The 22,471-nt window shown below is 31.5% G+C and overlaps 1 protein-coding gene across 1 annotated transcript in view; it reads left to right on the top strand.

The window, feature by feature from the left end:
- Nucleotides 1-8,100: 8,100 nt before the first annotated feature.
- LOC125048694 overlaps nucleotides 8,101-22,471 on the top strand; it is a 68,986-nt gene continuing 54,615 nt past the window's right edge. The window contains exon 1 of the mRNA XM_047647522.1: nucleotides 8,101-8,453. The gene's annotated coding sequence lies outside the window, so the exon portion shown is untranslated. The remainder of the gene's footprint in view (nucleotides 8,454-22,471) is intronic.

Below are 22,471 nucleotides of genomic sequence, written 5' to 3'. Positions count from 1 at the left end.
CGTACAATTGAATAAGTATGCTATTTGCTTCCTTGTGCAGGCTGCTCTCACGTTCCATACAACACATTTGATACGTGTCTAACATAATAGACGGTATGTTAAATTAATATAAAATTTAGTTCTAATTGGTACTATAAATTTAAATGAAATTGTATGAGTTGCACTGTCACAAGTATTATATATTTATCCATAACTTCCTAGGTGAAAATGAAATTCTTTATTCAAATTTTTCGCAAATATTTGTTTTTTTTTTATTGATAAAGCTTGCCAACGCTCGGCACACTGAGACATTGGTAAAAACAAACACAAAATATCCATTTTATACTGTGAGGTGAGCAACTATGTATATCCAGACCTAGCTCGTTTAGTAGTTTAGTTTATAAACTGTAATAGTTAGAAAAATACCAAAGAGCCCAAGGCCGTGTCACAAAACCTAGGCACAAATGTGATGTCATTCAAGAAGCTGGAAATTTTAAGCTTTATAATCAGCTCAGCAGTGACAAGTCAGAGATATCTAGAAAATAATGAAGTCCCCTATAGCTTCTATATTTATTATACACCTACCAATTTCTTGTTGTTAATGTTCAGATCAAATAATATAATTTGTCAGAGATAATGCAATAAGAGAACACGATGTCATAGTGACGATATGTGACAGTAGACGATAGTGATAAAAATTTGGCAAATATTAGTCGCTTCGAATATGCAACATATATGCAGGTAACCTATACATGACATTTTAAAAAAAATTTTAGAGCAGTGTTGGTCTAGTGGCTTTAACATTCTACTCTTATCCCTGAGGTCGTAGGTTTGATACCCGGCTGTGCACCAATGGACTTTCTGTCTATGTGCGCATTTAACATTCGTTCGAACGGTGACGGAAAACATCGTGAGGAAACCAGCTTGCCTTAGACCCACAAAAGTGGACGGCGAGTGTCAGTCACTATTCACCTACTTGCTTATTAAATTGAGAAATGATCATAAAACAAATACAGAAATCTGAGGCCCAGCCGTAAAATGTTGTACTGATTATTTATTTTATATTTTGTTTTAGACATGATCCAATTTATTTCGCACCGTTTCATCATTATTAAAGTGTTAATTAAATAAACAAAAACGAAAACAAAAGAAAGACGTTTCAAATGACCTTTGATTTTATCAAACAGGCGAATCCGTCTTGCTCGAGAACAAACCACGATATTCATTTAGCCAAAGCTAAGTAGCAATGACACTTGCTAAGATTTATTATGTTCCACAAGAAACAGGGAGCAACTTCAGTGCAGTTGGCTAACCGATAACTTCAGACCAGTCGTTATTTAAGAGGTTTTCTGTCCTGTGTCAGTGAAAACGTTCAACTTCAATGTAAATTATATTTACTAGAATTTATGGCGAAAGTTTCGACTGTATTGTTAGTTGAGCAGTTAAATCATCTTCCTTTTTGTACCTGAATGTTTGCTCAGCGTTTAAGAGAGTTTCGACATTATTATAATATTCGTAAAATTTACTAGTTCAGATTGTATTTTGAACAAAATAGTTTTAGAAAATCGTAAAACGTATTCCTTTTCCTAAAGTTATACTATAAGTTTTTTTTATTAATTTTAATGTTGGTTTTTCTCTAGTAACTACTCAATAACATACATTTTACTACACCAATACATAACTAAATTTAAATGATATATGAAGATATGAATCACCAGAAGTATGTAAATTAGACAATTACTTAGCAGTTATTCCATCAGATCAAAGCAAAACCGGTACCTTAATTATTTAAATGATAATTCAACAATGAAACTATTTTGCAGACTAAAGCCCACATCTATTTATTGTCAGTTTAATTCCCAATCTATTACGTGTTTATACAAGTGCCGTAGACAATTCAATTTAGCCTTAATCCATTCAGCAGTTGACCTATGAAACAGAGCAATTCCTGGGAATCATAATAGCTTGGACATTTTCCACCGACTTCCCTTTTACGGTAATTGCCAGCCTTCTGTTGCCTTACGTTATCAAAGATTATGATTGTTGTTTGCCAAACTCTCGTTTGATCTTGTTTTCAATGCGTTCTTTATTATACGAAACCAATTTTCATCTAGAAATTTTTAATTAGGTAAAACGCTGATTGTTTGTGTTAGTATTATGTATACCTTGCTCCCATGACTTATGGTACAATTCTGCCTTTAGTACTTTAGTATACTGTTTTTTTGAAATATCTCTAAAAAATATTTCATATTACTAAAAATTAACTCTTAAATGCTAAATTTTTCGGTTATGAAAAGTTTGGTCAGGTTAAAACAAAAAGTAAATACAGTTATAATAGTCATACGATAATTGTATAATTTCCTTGTGTTTTTCTCTTTTATTTTCATTTCACATATGAAGAGTAATAATTATTACATCGTAGAGAATATTGTTTGTCATGTTTTCACGGTAAGGTTTTACTTCTTAAAACATTTTTAAACCTAACAAAACTATTTTAAATAACTGTGTTTTGGTAGTATACAGTATATTACAACTAATCACACAAGTATTCTTTGAGAAAAATCCGATAAAGCGAACATAACGTGGTCGGTTTGAGAGAAAATACTATTAAATTAAATTTCCTTCAGTAAGTCTCAAAGGGTTCTCGATGGTCTGAAGTTGGTTGCTTTTTATATTTTGTAAAGTGATAGTTTTCGTGGTTTTAGTATGTGAAATATTTTGAATACTTTTTGCATTTATTTAGTACGATTAAACATTATAGCCTCCTTATTTATAAATCAATCTAAAGCATTTTCACTAAAGTCATCATTTGCGTCATCCTTTCAAATTGAGGGGTGTATCTCATTTATGTCTGTAAAATCACCAAATGTTGAGAACGCATATAAAAAATATGTAGTAAATTTAGCCTTCACTAGGTTCATTACATAACGAGAGGTCGTTAGCTGTCATTTTCATAATACTTTAGTGTTTAAAATAAATAAAAAAGATGATGATAAATAACAAAAGATGTGTAAAAGTTACGCAATCCATAGTTCGTATTTGACAAGGGCAGTTGGTTACTTTGCATGGTATGCAATTTTACATGAAACATGGTTCTATAGTAAAGTAAAAGTAAAAAGTAAAAAATCATTTAATCCTGTATGACTCACCAGTAAAGAAATACATATTAATGCTTCTAATTTTCCATTTACTGCCAGTTCTCAAATCAAGGCCGTAGAACGGTGGAGAATAACTGGCAATAAACTCTCAGCCACTGTTTTTAATCGGCATTTTTTTTTAATAGTTGAAATATATAAAAATAACTTGTTGTCTGCAAAGTCTAGTCCAAATATTAAGAAAAACAGTCACTGAACTTGCACGCTTTAATAAAATCATTAAGAAGTTTTGTCTGAACTATAAAGGATAAAGAAAATCCTATAAACGTACATAATGAAAAAGAAAATACTATAATGAAATGTTTAATAACAGAGATTTTTAATAAAAGCATGTCGTCTAATTATTTCCTTCTATTGAACTGTTAGTCCTGCTCAATCGTAACTCGCATGTTGCAGTTTTCAATTATATTGTGAGGAAATATTTCTATCTAGGAAAACGATTGTTCGGATATAAATTTTATTCGAGTATTTTCCTGTATAAGTGTGGCAACAAGACGTTTCATTGATCAGGATTGAACGCTACTAGATAATTTGTCATCCTATCTTAGATATAAAAAAACAGTTGTGACAACCTTCTAAGGTCTGGGCCTCAGAATTCTCTATCTTTTTCGTACTCATTTGTTTTTTTTCTAATAAACCTACTTAATCTGCTCCTAACACACGCCGTCGACTGTTTGAGTCTTAAGTTTTTCTCATGTTGTTTTCAGAAACAGAACAGAACAGAAAGCATCGAACCTATAACTTCAGGGTTGAGAGTTGCACGCTGAAGCCACTAGGCCTACCATCATCTCAAATAAAAATGTTTTGCCTAGAATATACCTAGGACCTAAAGATTAAACTATTTTAAAACCAGCTTTGTTATTCAGATAGGTACTATTTGGATGTCCTGTTCCACTTAAAGACAAAATAGCATATTATGTTTCAGATTGTAAAACATAGCGAACAATTTACGGGAATCCTTTATTTATGTTTTTTATCTACAAACCATTTACGATATCCTCACATATGGCATTGGTAACAAGAACTACTCTTAAAAAAGTAATAGAAATTTTTTAACCATGGATTATACTAATTATATGTAATTAATTTATACGTACAGTCTACGTACATTGGCTGTAAAGTTCAGAGCGGTTAGTGATTATTTGAAATCTTTTTATAGCTTAAGTCGGCCTACTTCCCTTGGCTATTGTAGGCGTAGTTCCACTAGATTATAAATTTACTCAAGTATTGCCTAGATGGTACTTTCATACCGTTTATCTATTGTGCTAGATATTTGTTTGATTTTACTTATACTAAAAGTCTCTTTGTGACTAGTCTTGTTCGGTTTAATACAGATTTCAATGTTTTTTACAGTTGGTTTCTGATCCTAATCCGGACACAAAGCACCTAATCTTAACATTATCTAGCTGGATTGTGGACCCAATACTGTGCAAGGAAAGGGCAACAGGGGCCTGTAGTCACAGCATATTTAGTTGTATAATATGCTGTGACTACATTGTTGCGCATATCAAAAGTCCTACTAGTCAATAGTTTTGGAGTCGATACTATTTGTAAAATGACGATTTTCGTATTAGTTATCGTAGGACTCTAGTTTGGTTCGTGTCATACGTAATAATTTTAGTTGTCACCGAAGCGATTTTTAAACTACGTCTTTGTAAACGAAGAAGTTTTAATTGAAATATATTTGTTTTTTATTTTGTTTATTTGTTTTAATTACATTGTAATTACGATAAAAGACCTAACCCGAAAATATTAAATTATCTCGAAGTTTTCAAGTAATATTTTAGTATATCCATGGCTGAAGTCACCTCATCAGTCTTTGATATGATATATATTTCATATGACATATATGACACATGAGCATTCAAATTTTTTTCCATCATTGTCTATTTTGCATAGACCAGCCCATTTACCTAGTTTTTTTTGATGTCAATCTTCATTAGTGGAATATGATGTTCTTGTTTATTCATCACAGTTCTCGGCCAATACACATAAAATTACTTGTCTCTTGTCCAGAGTTTTGGCAGCCTCATGGAGACTATGTACTAGATAACCGTGAATGTGAGCAGTCTTTAAGACTTTCTGTAGAGCTGTGCTAACATCCATTGCACCGCCGCTCAACACAGGGGCATTGGGAACCTCAACATCCGTCATGGTGGCTGTAATTTACACTTACATATACAAAAGGAATTGAAAGACATCGTAATGCCATATCCACTAAGATACACGAGAGCCCTTTTATAATATTCAGTGCGTAAAATGTCACTGTACAACCAAACTTAGCATAAAAAGTTACTAACAAACATCTTTTGGGCTGATTACATAGATAGCTCAGAAGATGTTTGTTACGGACTTTAATTATGTAGCTGGATGGGAAAAAGTAGGTGTTGGAAAGGTGTATTTTACAATAACAATAGAAATTTAATTTTATACAGTATAACACTATAACTAAAGTTGTATCTAAATGGGGCTTTCAGCAGCATTGACTAATAATCTGTATTGAATAGAACGCCGGTAGGCATAGAATTATAATGTTTCAATTTATAGTGGTTTAGATCAAATGAGGATTTGTAACCGTACACGAATTGTTATATTATGTATGAGGGTACTTCCTAGTTCCTCCGTAATTGTATGAATATACCTCGAAGGCATTCAGAGAATTGAATAGAGTCTATAGAAACTGACCAAAGGAAAGATGATTGATAACTAGGAGGTGAAAACCCTTCCTTTTGGTGTAAGATTACACGTTTTGGTATAGTTACATTGGTTTATTTAAATTATAAGTTTCGGAATTAAGCGACCGCATAGGTATATGTAAGAAGGTTCACAGCACACACACACACACACAGATGTCAAATGTCATCGATTTTTGGTTATAATATATCGGTTTCCTGTATTGCACGCTAATTGCGCACATGGATAATCATGGTGTTAAAATGCAAAATCATACACTTAGACATTACCAACCGTATAGGCGATATTGCACAAGACATAAAAATTAAGATTGAAAATACTTACATCACTGTGCTTACTCTATGATGTCTGGTACCTGAAAATTATTTGAGTCTCTATTTAGTTCTAAAAGCAATACAATTAGTATTTTTTATGGCTTTATAATTTAGAATTTCCGAATCATTCTATCATTAATTATTACAAATATTGATTTTAATTAAACTGTAAATCTAAACCGAAGCCTTATCAACGTATCACACCCTCGGTAAATCGGTGGGTCCTTAATGAAAAAACTTTTGTATATTTCAATTAGCGACCGTGTAATTTTCGAACGTTAACGAGCTAAATTTTATCGAAAATTAATTGCGACGTCTTCATTGAAAAGTTTTCAATCCACTTTGATATTTGAACATTTCTTTGGCGAACTTTGACAATGCAGTAGCTGTTTGAAACAAAATGTTTTGGCCTAAATATTCGTAATTTAAATGAATGAGTCAGTCAAATCGGTTAAAACTTTGATAAATATTTCTCAATGTTAATCTTAATTTAGTTGCTTTGTCTTCTACTACGCAAGTTTGAACTGGTCCAAAATTCTTAAGGTTTGATAACTTAGAAAGAGACTAATAAATAACTTTGTACTGCGGTTGCAGTATTTTAATTATTCTCATTCACACGTTTTGGAGTTACCACCTTAGTTTAGTTTCGGGTAAAAAATAATTACATTTTTTTTTTAAAGACAATTCACACCAATTGACCGAGTCCCATGCTAAGCTGGTGAAGCTTGTGTTATGGGTACTAGGCAACGGATATACATACATATTATAGATAGATAGAAATATAAATACATATTTAAACACCCAAGACCTAAGCACAACACCAATTAATGCTCATCAATCACATCGATGTTCGTCTCAGCCGGGGATCGAACCCGGGACCCATGGATTTGCAGTCAGGGGTACTAACCACTAGACCAATGAGTCGTCGATATTGGAAAAAGCTTAAAAAATATTTATTGAACATCACCAGTAGGGATCAGAATCGTGTCTGGTACACGATACGGATGTTCTGTTACATTAGTATTTGTAACATAACATCCGTATAAAAACGATATGAAGGAACTATGTCCTAATACGAGTACCATCATATTTATCATAAAAAGACATGAGTGGACTTTAAAATAATATTACTCTACAGACCAATATATTAAGTATAAAGTATTCGGAGTTAGTGCAGTGTCAGGTCACATTCGGTTCTTGTACTTTACGCCGGCTAACTTATTAAAGTCACTCGCAACACCTGCTCTCCAGATAGAAACTTTGCTATACATACGTAATATACTTTAATATTCGAGATCCATTCCAGACTTACCAGGTCTATATGAATAAAGAGACAACTTATTTAAAGTTGTCATAAGTTACGTCGTCTATTTTAATGAGCATATTACTACAAATTGACTGTGAGGTACATTTAGTTTTAATGTCAATATTAATTACCCTATAATCGACCGTAAATTAAGGTCATTACCCTACTGGTATTGTACGGGAATATAAGTACTATTTTTTAAACTATATTCATATTCAAAATTAGAACCAGAAAAGTGAGACTTTACTATATTATACACTTTAAAGTAATTTAAAATATCAATTGTAAAATATCAAACGTAAAAAATCTTGTTATTTTTCTATTACAAATTTCGAGTTTAATTATTGCAAAATTTGGCTTTCGTATTTGTTTTTCTCAGATGAACCAAATCTCTTAAATTCAAATCATCGTTAGGGATTACAAGTTTAAATCGCCTTGCTGTAGAATGGTATGTATAACAAGGCTTTCAATGTGTGCGGTAAAATATAGACGTGTTTGTCATTTACAACCCGAAAAATGTTACTTTCCCGCTTCCTCTTACGGCCTTTTGGCGATGAGAGTATTTGTGAGCGTGCGTAGGAACGTTGTTACAGCTACGAATGTTCGCTTGTGTGCGCGGTCCGGGTTTCGTAGCCCCCGCCAGTAGCTTGTCGGTCGTGATAGAGCTACGACGCGTCTTCGTAGCTCACTATCGGACAATAGAATCTGCGTACGTACAGTTTTGTTATTTTTGTGAAAAGCTATTGGACATTGCGAGAGAAAAAAAAGTTAAATATGCTTCAGTAAAATTGACTATAATATTTCCTCCTGTTTTCACTAATTTAATTGATGTATAATTAATTTTGTTGTACTTCAAAACAGACGATTAGTGTGAGACAAATAGGGCTCTAATAATTTCAGATGGATTATACAGCCTTTATGTGACGTTACAGTGTCTGTGAAACTTAATTAATTTTGACTGCTTCACGTGAGTGCTTATGGAATTACTGTAATTGTACCACTAAGGTAAGATCTTTTATATACTCATATTATAAGTCTTCCCTTATATTATATTTCAATGACTATTGCCGGCTACATCCATATTAAGATATAATTTTAAGACCGGATATAAAATTATGGTATAAATATTGATATGAATAATGTATATAATGATATAGATAATTTATTTTCAATCATTCATTACTACAACAGTCTCAATTTTTTTCAAAATTTTACGGTTATATCTTCATGAAATATCTGTTATCTTAAATTATTTAAAAAAGCTTATTGTATATATTCTGTAAAGGTAATTTTGTTTCTGTTCTGTTCATTTATATATTTCGCTAATAGATTATCAGCTGCTACTAGATGTACCCTTAGGTAAAATTTTATAGTATGCTAGCACCTGGATGATTTATTTTTTAAATACTTTGGAAACATGCCTATAGATAATATGTAAGCACACGTAAACAAATTTTTGAAAACGATCCACATGTTTTTTTTTGCTATGAACTTACAGATATTAAAATCTTTATGATATTTAGGTATTTTTTATTCACATTTATTGTCAACCAAAACAAACATTTAAATTAAGTTTTAATTGTCTATCTCCATGGTAAATAGTCAATCCTATTTAAGTATAAAACCAAATCTAAAATGAATTTTTACATAAATGTATCTATTGTTTTTTAAATACTACAGTATTATAAGAATACTTAATACTCCATAAACAACTTTGTATATTTCCTCGTTGAAATCTAGTAAGGGTTACGGTAGCCCTAATCTCCGATTGTCATCTCGGAATGGAGTCTGAAACAGGCAATGTGCCAGAAAACCTGAAATATTAACGTACAAACTTCCTCCGCCGCATACAAAGTAAAATAACTTAAAATTGGCAACACTATTTTACATTACATTAAAAATGGAACAGTTACATTTATTTTAAAACTCCGAGCCAAAAGAGTTCATGATAATTAGCGTTGATGATCGATAACCATTTAAAATCTGACATAATTGTTCCTTATGACATTAAATGGTTAGAAATATATACAGAAGCATGACAAATCCAAACAAATAAAACATTTATTCCATCGGGACAAGAGTATGAAAACATAAATATATAAAGTCAAGTTTAGCTGTCCCTTGAGATGCGATAAGCTCCATCATCACATGGCAATGATTTACAGTGCCTCCCCTAGGCAAATGTTTAGAGTATCACTAGCTGCCCCCGCGAACTTCGTTTCTCCTTAATGTCTAGCTTACTTTTTTAGTACATACCAACATAGAACATTTTCCTATTCTACTCCAGAAACTGTTCGGTTTTCCGTAATGAAAACTTTTCAGGTTTTTCTGTGATTTTTCTCTATATATATATACCTCAGAGTTCAAGTTATAAGTTCTTAACTAACAAATAAAAAATAGGGGTTGATAGTAGAGAGTAGATGAAAATTAAGGGTTGTAAGTATTTTTGTATGCTGTATCATAAAAAAAACAAACTCTTATCACTTAGAGGTTTGATAGATAGATAGTAGCGGTTAGAATGACTTTTTATTAAAGACCTTTAATTAAAAATATTTTAAATATAATATTAACTTTATTGCTTTAACACAAAAAATATTGGGACGTCCCTTTAAGCAAAATTTATGATGGAATATTTTTACAAATTATTTTTTCATCTGTTAATTTGTATTCGATTTTCCTCGCCGTAGCTCAGACAAATATTTTATTCCGTTTCCCTAACAAGTATTATCAATAAACATTCATTATATAGAAGTGAGAGTACTATTCAAATTTCAATAACAAAGTTGAAACTCGTCAAGATTGATAGCGAAGTTTATCGAGTTAGTAATAACTAATATAATATACACTTGAAGTACTTTACCTGCGAAGATCCTCATCTTTCCAATTCCTCGAATTCAAACTAAACGATTATATCATAGAATTATCAATTTGACAGTGTTTGCACCCACAATAATACTTGACACATCTTTAATAGATATAAAAACTAGCGGACCCGGCAAACATCGTTTTGCCATGTATATTATTTCTAGGAAACATTTTTTGAGTTCAATAAAAATATAGACTATCAATAATAAAAAATAGGGGTTGATCGTAGAGGGGTGAAAATTAAGGGTTGTGTGTATTTTTGTTTGATGTATCATAAAAAAATTAAAATCTCATCCAAAAAATAAAAATAAAATGTTTGGGGTGGACAACCCTTATCATTTCCTGGTATAAAAAATGACCTACTGAATATGCATATAAAATTTGATAAAAACCGGTCAAGCCGTTTCAGAGGAGTACGGTAACTAACATTGTGACACGAGAATTTTATATATAAGACTAATCTTTATTTCCCTTATTCTATGTGATGTCTTGTGAGGTCTAGTGATGCGATACTCGAGAACGGATGGAACAATTTCGCAAATTATTTTCTCCTATATATACTCGTGTGGTGTAAGGTCTTATCAAACAAAAAATCAAGAAGTTTATATTTGAATGAAAGAGTGGAACATAAGAATATTTAATTAAACTTAATGACAATATTAAATCTACTTAACTGTCAGTTGATAGAATTAACTGTCAGCAATTGACAGTATGCACGCTGCAAATATTTTTTAACTCAGAGCTGTACAATAATTTTTCAGTAACATTTATTTTTATTAATTATACCAATTCGAATTAAATATTCATAGTTAAGACGTCTAAATTTTAAAATTAGTCCATTAATTTACCTTTAGCGATCTTTTCTAGGCAACCGGTTTTTAGATAAACTTTTAAAAATAAAAGAGTCAACTGAAAATTTTGACATAATTTCACAAGTAAATATAAATTTTCAGTAATTGCCTTTTTTTACGATAACTAATGGAGTAAATAAGTCATATTTTTTTCCAAAATTAGTTGCCAACATTTATATGATATTAATTGTTTAGTTCACAAAACAATATGTTACCTAAAAAACTACAAAATTACACATAGATAAATACGCTGAAACAGTATTAGATCATTATGAGCAAAAGCTACGTGACTTAGGAAGGTAATAAAAAAAAACACGAAACAAAGCTGCGTCCCCTTTGCTTGTGATTGGTCAACATCTCAGTCCAAACGCGTCGAAGCACAAAATATTACACTTGCAATCGAACGCAGGGTTTCGTTATTCATCTATCGCTTTACATTCGTATAGCACTTGAACAATATACTCTGCGATGTATCGGATATGAATTGTCGTGTCGTATCGCCTACTTTTCAAACCCCATACGTTGTTTGTAGAACAAGCAATACCTCGATTGAGTGAAGTCATTGTGTAGTGCAACTGTAACTCCATTGTGAACTCGAAATGTCATAGCCACCATGCAGAAATTTTATGCCAGCCTACTTCAGGTTTTCGAAGCATCAATTGAATGTTTTAAAATCCTGTAACAATGGCTGTTACGGTTCAAATACGCCATTATATTACAATAATTATGTCGTTCGTTGTATTGGTGTTTTTCGTTATTCTTATTGTATCATGTTAGGTAATAACTTCGTATCGTGAATTGAAAATTACTGCTAGCCAAAATTTGGGTATCCGGATATTTTTGTGAATTTAAAAATATTATGTTTCTTTTGTTTTATTATCTTTGAATTATATTTTTATTAGATATTACTATATCTTCTACACTGCAACTACAGTCTGAATATTTCTTGTTAATTTTCAAAAATAGAACAGAGAGTCTTATTTTCTTTGTGTCCTTGTGACAGATTATTATAATTACATATCCTTAAAAAATACTATATAGAGGCTAATAACAGTCCGAATGTTTTTATGGTTTTAAATATAGAACAAAGAAATATTTCAAGTACTTTCTCCGTGAGAGTTGACATCTCTCAAGATGTCATTGTTAAGGAGATGGTTCTTATTTCGCAGTACTCCTTGGCTTTTAAATTAATGAGACAAAAATAAGAAAGTACGAATATAGGAATAATGCGCATGTTGTTTTAAATTTGAATATTATGAAACACCTTATTTTATTAAATAGGAAACTATTTATCTCTAACATTTAATTTTTATGATTATTTATATTTTACGCACTTTTGATAATTAAAAAAATAATTACCGAAACTGAGCTTGCTGTTAAGTATTAACACAAAACGTTTGAAAAGTTTTGTAATTTTAATTATTCTTATTATTTACGGTTTACAAATTGTTATATGTCTTTATCAAGTAACGGGTATCAGTTTTCTCACATTAAATCGTTTTAAGTGTTTATACATATATTTCTATATTATTAAAGCCATTTGATTACTCACCCAAATCTTTATTATTTCAGATCAAACCTAGGACCTAGTCATGTCATGTGAATTTTTCTCTATGCTAAAAGGCACTCAAAAGCATCTAGCAAATAATACATTAATAGAAAACAGTTGCTATCGAGGAAAATTGACTGAAACTGAAACGTCCTGTTTGCTTACTGCCCATTTTGCTCCACTTTTGATCGGAAGCTTTGTCGTGAACATTTTCTATTTTTTTCATCAAAACACGCTTTTGCTCGTATTGCCTTTTCAATGTTGACTATTATGTAATGGCGTAAAATTATATATGAATAGGAGACAAGTTACGTTGCATTATATAATAATGTATAATGTAATGAAGTATAATCTTGGAATTTGAAATGCCTTCTATAACCTATAATACAAAATAATGTGATTTAATAGGACTAAATTATCTTCGCAGTTTAGTAGTTAAACGTTAAGCTCAAAGCAGTTAAGGTTGATTTGAAGGTTAATTACATATTTTTAGTATATATATATATAACGGTCAGCAGAATGTTAAATTACTTAATAGCTCTTCTACAAAAGTCTACAGATCTAGTACCATACATAGGTGGTAATATATTATTAATTATTATTAAATTACACATTCTAACTATTTTGACAGACACGAAACAAAAGTTTTGGCTCTGATCTATGATGCATTAGTTCCTTAAAACATTTAAGACGCATTATTATCTAACAGATTAAATCGTCATAAACAGGCTATTTGTAAGCAGAGTTGTGGGCATTAGTTAGTGCGTTAAAAGAGAATGATTTTAAGAAAAGCTTTCCTGGGAAATTCAATTTTGTTTTAAAGCTTTTGCTTACGGCTTACTCGAAAAGAGTTCGGAGAAAATTCAACAAACAATTTTCAAACCAGCAAAATTGTATAGCCGAATTGAACTTTTATAAATATTAAACGAATTACAAAATACTTAAATTACTAGTTGAAGGCATTTTATTGTGAACAAAAGCCCCGTTACATCTCCAATTTAGCATAGAGCTTAGAATTTTTATCAAGCACTAGTAGACTCGGGCAAGCGTTGCTGTCGCTAAGATATATTATATATTATTATAGATAGTGATGTGTCCTGAAAAATTGTAATACATCATTTTCTTCTATCATTAATAGTTTTCGCAGCGCACGCGATTGAAGGAAGTTTTTTGTTTATTTTTTACGAATAGTGTAGCTTGCCAACGGTGAAAGAATTTTTGAAATCGGTCCAGTAGTTTTGGAGCCTATTCATTTCAAACAAACAAAAAATCAAATATAAATAAATAAAGAAACTCAAAATAAGAGTTTTTTTTTAAGTATACGATAAGTCAATAAAGGCAATAATAATCTAAAACCCAAAAAAATATTTTCAGACGAGTTTCCTCATCTTCATAAATCTCATTCGGATTGACTTTTCGAAATGACTGTTATAAATTATGTTAGAGCAATTTCTTTGCGTTTATATTGTGCGTGATCGTTCGTGTTTGTAACTTCGAAGGTTTTGTATGCTTAACTCATTTATTGTTCCGTCTCGAATAGACAAGGTCATTTTTTGTTGGATATAGAAAAGTTTCATATAAACTTTGTTATATACATCATATTGTAGTCTCAAATGGTTATTAGATTTCATTAAAACTAAGGGTGCGTGTTATGTACGCGCGTAAGAAGTTATACTTCTTTGCCATTATTAAAAATAGTTTTTGATTGCATGCAAATAATTAATTACAATTAAATAATCAAAGACTGGAAAAGGAGTCAGTATAGTTCAGTTTACATTTGAAAAATTAAATTAGTAAGAGAATAATAATAAATATTTATTATTATTCTCTTACATTAAGTGTAACATACATTCTATTATTATTCGAATGTTGATTTTAAATTATGTCCAATGTCGTAGCATCTTCTGTGGGCAACTTCATTCTGTTAATTTTGTGTCACGGTGCGCGCGCATCGTAAAATTTCACTCTCATCAATTATTCATAACGCGCCTAAAGAAGTATAACTTCAAAAGGCACTGTAAATCTACATGTACAGCCGCATGTTAGCATAAATTGTTTTGTGTATCTACACGTGCAAAAAAAATAGATATTTAAACTTATAGTAAGTACTCTGTCTAAAATCATATATTTGAAGGAAAAAGCTCGCGACGTTTTAACGTTTATACCTGGGCAAAAGTACCCTTATGAATTTTTATAGGCCCAGGGAATGTTTATGAGACGTTGGTTATGCCTCCAGGCCGAATATTCCTTGGAACGTAAAACAATTTGGACATGTCTATTTTTACCTACGTCACCCACCTCGTCATATTTCTCCGTCCATCGAAGAAAAATATTAAATGCCTCGCGTGCCTTTTGTACCTAACGATTTTAGCGAATTTTCTGTTTTTTGTTTGACGTTAACGTGTTAAAGAGTTGGTAGCTTATTAGGTAACTTGAAATAATATATCTCGTTTTAGCAATATGCATTAAATAATTTCCAGTAAAACAATTTATCGGTAGATCGTCATAAAATTAAATATTTTGTACTGCTTTTAGTTTTAGTATATTTTATAAAAATATTTTGTATTATTTTAGGTTAAGTTTGGTAATTCTATAATTTTTCAGTGTCACTTGTGATGTTTTTTGTTAAATTGGTTATGCACATATCGCACTTTACCCTTAATATTTCTTGTTTTTAAGTCTTTCCTTTCTAGGGTTGTCTGGAAGAGATCGCTTGTTAGCGATACGGCCGCGCGTTGCATCCCTTATAATTTATGTTATTAGTTTTTCTTTAAATGTAACAAAGTTTAAACTTTGTTTTCGTATTTTTTTTAAACCAGCCAGGTATGACATCCAATGGTAAGACAAGACAGACTTACCAGTTTAGTGATGTTATCGTATTTAAAAAAAAAACAATTAAAAACTTGCAAGTTTCTTCTAACATGACACGGAAAGAAGCATGTTAAATAAAACAATAAAATCCCGTTAGAGCATTACAAAAATTAGAACTGGAGTCAAAGTACGGAGTGTCACACAATATGAAATGACATTGAAAACATGAAGCATGAATTTTAACTTAACAAATCAAATCAAATCTGTATAGGGTATACGAATTTAAAAAAAATGTCCTAACCCTATTAATAAACTTTTTATATGGAAATTAACTGTAGACATGTAAAAGCCGTGACGTAATGCGTTGTGAGGGATAGTCCATTACCTGTTTAGGGAGAGACAGATAAATCATTGTTTCTTATAAAAGGTGGGATTTTGCCTCTAGGGACTTATATATTGCGTCATACTCGAGTCAGTAGCTTATTTAAAACTGACTATATGCTAAGGAAATACACGTTTTTGAGTCTTTGTTGATGAACTTAACGCATGAAAATATATATATATACTTTGCCGAAAATGGGACCGAGGACTTTGATGAACGAGTTTGATCCAGAATTAAACTTATTACAATTTATTAAATTTATAAAGTTGGTCCGACATTTTGTTTCCTTTATTCGAAATCACAAATATCCGATCACAAATAGAATATAAGTAATTTGATAAAATAAAGGAATAAAAGAAAATTTTAATCTCTACGCAAAGTCACGAACGTAAAAATGGAGATTTGCCGACAAAAACTTCAGCAAGTAACGGCGAAGTAATAACGTTATCTAATACAACTCGGCTCTGTTTCCAACGTGTGTTATATGGTATTATAAGTAGGTTAGTCCGAAGTTCTTTTATATTCTACTTTGTTATATTACATTTAATATATTTTCTTTAGAGTTATTATTTCTGAAGGTTGTTGCGGTGCTAAATCTTTCATGTCTTGGACAAACCTTATCATTTATTTGTAAGGCCTATTATAGGGAATTAACTTGATCGATCCAACGTGTGGGGTGAGGCCTGGATTAGGTTTTGTTCCCTTGGCATTAGAGACTCTTAGGCCGTGGGGTTCAAGTGAACAGGCGCTAAGTAAAGATTTATTTTGACACCTGGTACATAATACCGTTGACTCAAGAGCTGGTGGTTTCCTCGCTCAACGAATAAGTAAAGTAAATAACGCAATTTAGCGAGGAAATGCTACCAGCATTGAACGTACACTGCCACAGGGATCAAACTTTTAAAATTTGTTTTAGTTTTCTACTTATCCATTAATTATTTTTATTATTCCTATATAAGTAAAGAATATTGTTAATACTCTATATTTGTGTAATGTTAAATAATAAAAAAAATATAATTCATTCATAAATTTAACGTATTTAACGAGAAATCACAAATTACGGTTACATATTAGTACACAAATAATAGTATTAATCGTATTAATACACTTTCTCATTAATAATATTAGTTATTATTAATAACGATTAATGCTACATTTCGTATCCTCGAAGTACATTGAAATTCAGAAATAGCAAGCAATTTCAGAATCGCTGTCTGCGGATTGTACTAACTTCAGACATTCAAGTATTTTAGTCTTGTCGACCTACTTTTATTACTTGGCCCAAAATGTTCAAGCTACTTCCGTCTTATCAAGATAATTCGAGGTAGCCTGTTCATTTGCAAATGTTGATACGAAAACTGATTTCTAAATAAAATAAGTTTTTTAATACGCTTAAAAATATGTTTGTATAAATGAAAAGGTGACAAAAAATATTTATGTTTAGCTCCAACTGCCGGCGATTGTAGATACGCAAGTAACTAACTCTGATAAATATGTAAAACTACTTAATCAGTTTAGCCTAGTGGCAAACCCTGCGATTCGACCCTGATGTCGTACATTTCGACTCTGCCCACTAAATATTTATTAGACAAAAAAGCGAAAATATATTTTTCATTAGCTGTGCTCTGCATTTTTCACGTTCTTGGTAGTACCACTAATAGTAACCTTCCTTAGTAAATTTATTATCATCCAGTAGCGATACAACCCTATATGGGTCTTAGCTCTTTGTATCTTTTCCGTTTATCACAGGCAAGTAGGTTTTTGACACGTTTGCGTTTACCGCAAGAGTATAATAATCATTGGCAGTCGTGATTTGAACGCATCCTGCTAATGATTGGGAATAGTAAGATTAAGCCACTAGACCAACACCGCCCTTCTCGATAAATTTACTTTGAAATACATAAGGAGTTTTTAAATTTCAACCAGTAGCTCCTGAGGTAAACGCTTTCAGTTTAAACTCATTATACCTGTAATACTAGTATATATTAATTTATGCATTTAATATCTAATAAGAAGAAAATTAGTTAATATGTAAGATAGTTACTCGCATTTTGTTGTAAACTCTTTTGTCTATGTTCTGTAAGAGTTAAGGTTAGAACTTATATGTATTAATTAAAAGTTGCAATAAATATCGATTTAGCAAAAAATTTAAAGTCGGTCAAATATTATAATGACAGAGATTGTACGTGATTTTACGTAGACATGGCAGATGGCACAATTATTTCTTTTCTCTCATACATGCTCTGTTTACAGTATAATTAGATTTACCCCTAAATTTGCATGAAGGGTTGAAGGTACATGCTCTTATGTTTTTATAAATTAACATGAAAACAACCCCTACTTACTTTCATTGTCTTACTTTAATTTGCATAATTTTCATTAGGACTGGCTTGAATTACTCTAATATAATTGAGATCACATTACATTAAATATTATAAAAACTAGATATTGCCTTATTTTCCTTGGTAGCGATTAAAGGCGACGGAAAGCGATTTTTACGCTCAAACGTATTATTCTAAGATGATTTAAGGACAACAACGTTTTACTAACATATACTTTACAATGATAAGGAGATGACAGATACAACACACGTCTATTCTTAAGAATTAACTTGAAGTAGTTATACCTAATTTTCTTTTTTTTTACATTTCTTTAACTTTAACAAACACATACCAAAATTATTTTTAAATTTATTATAGACACAAAAGTAAAACGAAAAAGATTTTGATATAGAAATGTTGAGTGACTGTAAATCTATTACATTATGTAATGTAAATCACGCTAAATTAAGACTAAATTATATGGAATTCCATAAAATAAGTAGCTGCCCCCGCGAACTTCGTTTCTCCTTAATGCCTAGCCTATCTTTTGAGTACATACAAACATGGAACACTTTCCTATGCTACCTCAGAGACTATTCGGTTTTCTGGGATGAAAACTATTTAGGTTTTTCTGTGATTTTTGTCAATATAAGAAATAAAAAATAGGGGTTGATCAAATGAGAGTAGATAAAAATTAAGGGTTGTATGTATTTTTGTATGTTCTATCATAAAAAAAATAAAAACAAAAAAATAAGTCTAAAAAATAAAAAATATATTTTTGGGGGACACCCCTTAACTCTTAGAGGTAAGACTCTAAGATAAATAGTAGCCGATTCTCAGACTTACTGAACATGCATAAAAAATTTCATAAGAATCGGTCGAGCCACTTCGGAAAAGTATGGGAACGAACATTGTGACGAGAATTTTATATATTAGATTGGAAATTTGTGAATGCGTTATTTTGGTTCAGTATAAGGTATAGCTGTAATATTGTGTAAGGTCAAGGGATATGTGTCAAAATTACTACAAGGTTGCACATCTATGAAGCAATCCTTTGTCTAGTGACAAAGATACACATAGATTATACGAGACTAGGAACAAGACCCATTTAAGGAAAACATTTCGGTGTATTATACGGACGTGAAATGCCGCTAGGGAACAATTTCGTTACTTCCTTGAGAGATATGCTTCAACTATTTCTTACCTCGAGCTTATCTGAGAAAAAGCTGCGGCTTGCTACAATATTTTCGAGCTTTATTTTTTGTCTTCAAATGTATTTCGAAATTTATAACGTAAGTTCTATTTTTCTTAAGGCTTAAAATAAGGGTTTTAATATGTGAAGCGTTAGGGAGATAAATAGGATAGCAGATTTTTTATGTGCGAGGGATGTGCTGTGAAAATAATCTTTGTATGCCATTCGTTGAAAATGTTTCTTGATCTTTTTTTTTATGGAAATTAAAATGGCTCATCGACAATTGTTGCTATACATTATTACTTAATTTTTTCAATTTCCTTTTTTTGTGCAACGATCACCTCCATCATCATGGTCGTGCGTCCGAATCAAGGCTGTGCACCAATGGACTATTCCATGAGTGTATTTAACGCTCGCTTGTACAGTACTCATGTCTTTAAAGAGTAAAGTTGGCGTATACTTGTTTCTTAATGGAGGTGATCAGCCTACATACCTATTAAACAAAACAAAATTCATAAAACAGACACAAAAACGACAATTAAGACCAAGGGTTAAGGGTTGTACGCGACTATTTTTATTCTACAAGTCTTACTTACAATACAATACAATGTCTCAATTAATAATAATGTCTTGAAAACATAAATATTACTTTATAACTATACGGTAAAGTTTGACAGATTTGAGTTTGAAGGTTTTAAAATGTTGGTCTCAGGCAAGATGGACTCTAGAGGATGAACATTTGAATCCTAAACAATGCGAAAGCATTGTGATGATGAAAAACAGCCGTGCACAACCATCCCCCTAACGCGTGACGGGTATAGCGTACCCAGTTCCTTGTACACTTGGCAATACGTCGATAACGCAAACATTTCTACTAAATATGGTCTTCTGTTTGCTTATTAATTTTAACAGTTAAGCTTGGTAAGCGCCATTAATAGTTAACTAGCTACAAATCAAAGCAAATTATGCCAAGAGAGCATCTACGGAGAAACCGTAGCCTAAGTGCTCGCTGTTTTACACAAAGGTAATTCGCTTGAGATGAGCGATTTTCTTTATTGATGAAATATACTCGTAGAATAGCATTATATAAAACCACTAGTTATTGCTTAATTAAATGTTAAAAAAATTACAACAATATCGAATCTACTTTTCTAATGCATTCATACTGTAATGTAAAGTAAGACATACAATAATATATAGGAGTGCTTGTAGATAATGGTGCGGTTCTGAGCTCCAAGCACTGAATCCCGCATGTGTACCAATTGACTTTTCTTTCTATCCACGAGTATCACTTCGTTGTACATGATGGAAACATCATTGGGAAAATGCCACAGTTAAAGAAAAAGAAAACAAAAAATGCACATTTATGAGTCTCGTTCATTGATTGTGCCTACGGGAATCTGATCCAGAATACCCGTTACTAAGCTACTATGCTATAATATTGCATGTATATTTCTGTGTCAGGAATCGAACCAATGACCCACGGAGATACTGGCCTGATGCCAGTAAAGACATAAAATGTTAATAATACGAGTACAATAACATTATGTAAAGTACAAAAGTTATCTTCGATTAAATTTACTTTGACGAAGCTACCGAAGCTCATTTCGCATACCATTATCTCTTATTTCCTTGAAGTAAAATGTGTTTCTCAGAGGATTTCACGACTTCAATTATGGAAATCTAGCACGTAATATGGATATAGGATAGTTTAAACACAATAAAAATGTAATAACATTGAATGCCGACTATATGGAGTCGCAAGGAGTTATTTTAGCGCTTTTCTATAGTATAAGAACATATTAAAAGCGATAAATTATTATAATGTTTTTCAATGTTGGTACAGATTGTGATAACAGGTAGTATTTAGCATATTATTATATATTTTCTAAATTTGTTCCTCTAGTAACTTAGTGCTTGGATGTCCTGAAATCGATTCTCGGGCAAACAATTATTATTGTTTTAGGTTGGTACTTGGCCTGTGATAGATAAAAAGATAAGGTTGATAAAAAATCTATGATGGATATAAAGATTTATTTTAATTAAATTTTGACGTAATTTCGGTACAATCCCATGCCTAAATCATTCAAAACACCCCTATACAATCAATAAAGGGAAATAGCTGGAACATCGATTTCACAGTAACCCGTATCTAATGAAATACACTCTGTATGAATATTGAATTCCTATTACGATAACACTGCATTGAAAACTATTTCGTGGAAATTCAATCCTCACGGGCAAAGAGAATAATGCCCGAAGCGGAACACTCGGTCAAATTAAAATGCTCTAAATAGTCTTGGAAAATCGATATAATATTTTGATAACACATTAAACTTTCGTATCTATTATGGAAAGTAATAAAACATACCAAAAAACTGAAAAGCAAAAGAGTCTATATAATATAGGATTCCATTTGATTGATAAAACACAATAGGGTAAAGGTATATAGTATAGTTGACTAGATCAAAGGTCCTTTAGGCTGTAGTAGTAGATTTATCTAATAGGTACTTTGCCATAGACAACTTTTTTTGCCATAGGCCATACTTGGAGATTCTATAACCAACATTTTATTATCTAAAGATTGACACGTAAATCGTAATTGAAATAAATTGTATTTGAAACCCTTGTTCATTTAATTTCAAATGCAGTTATTTAGATATTATGACGGTTCTCAGACAGTTTTTTGTGAAATCATTGTAGTTATTGGTGGCATGGATAAACTGAAAATTCGTATAATTTTCTAGTATGAGTTCCAACGTGAACAATTGAACATACCCCTTCGCAAACTGCTTGCATAAATGTATTGTTTCAATCCCTTTAAATCTTGAAATATTTAGTTGATGAACGAAACTCGAGATCGGCCTGTAATCATTCTCAACCGTGAAAGCGGATCCAACTCAATGTATGGTTGAACTTGCTGCGGGCCTTAGAGTAGTGTCAAAACTAAATTGAAGCACTTTCGTCAAATCAGAAAGATAAAAAGCTAGATAAGTGGGTGCATGGACAGTAGTATGCATATCACAACAAAATCGGCATAGAAACGAGAAGT

The sequence above is a fragment of the Pieris napi genome, chromosome 4 (genome assembly GCF_905475465.1).
Source record: "Pieris napi chromosome 4, ilPieNapi1.2, whole genome shotgun sequence".
NCBI lineage: Eukaryota > Metazoa > Arthropoda > Insecta > Lepidoptera > Pieridae > Pieris > Pieris napi.
This window is presented reverse-complemented; position numbering and strand designations above follow the sequence as displayed.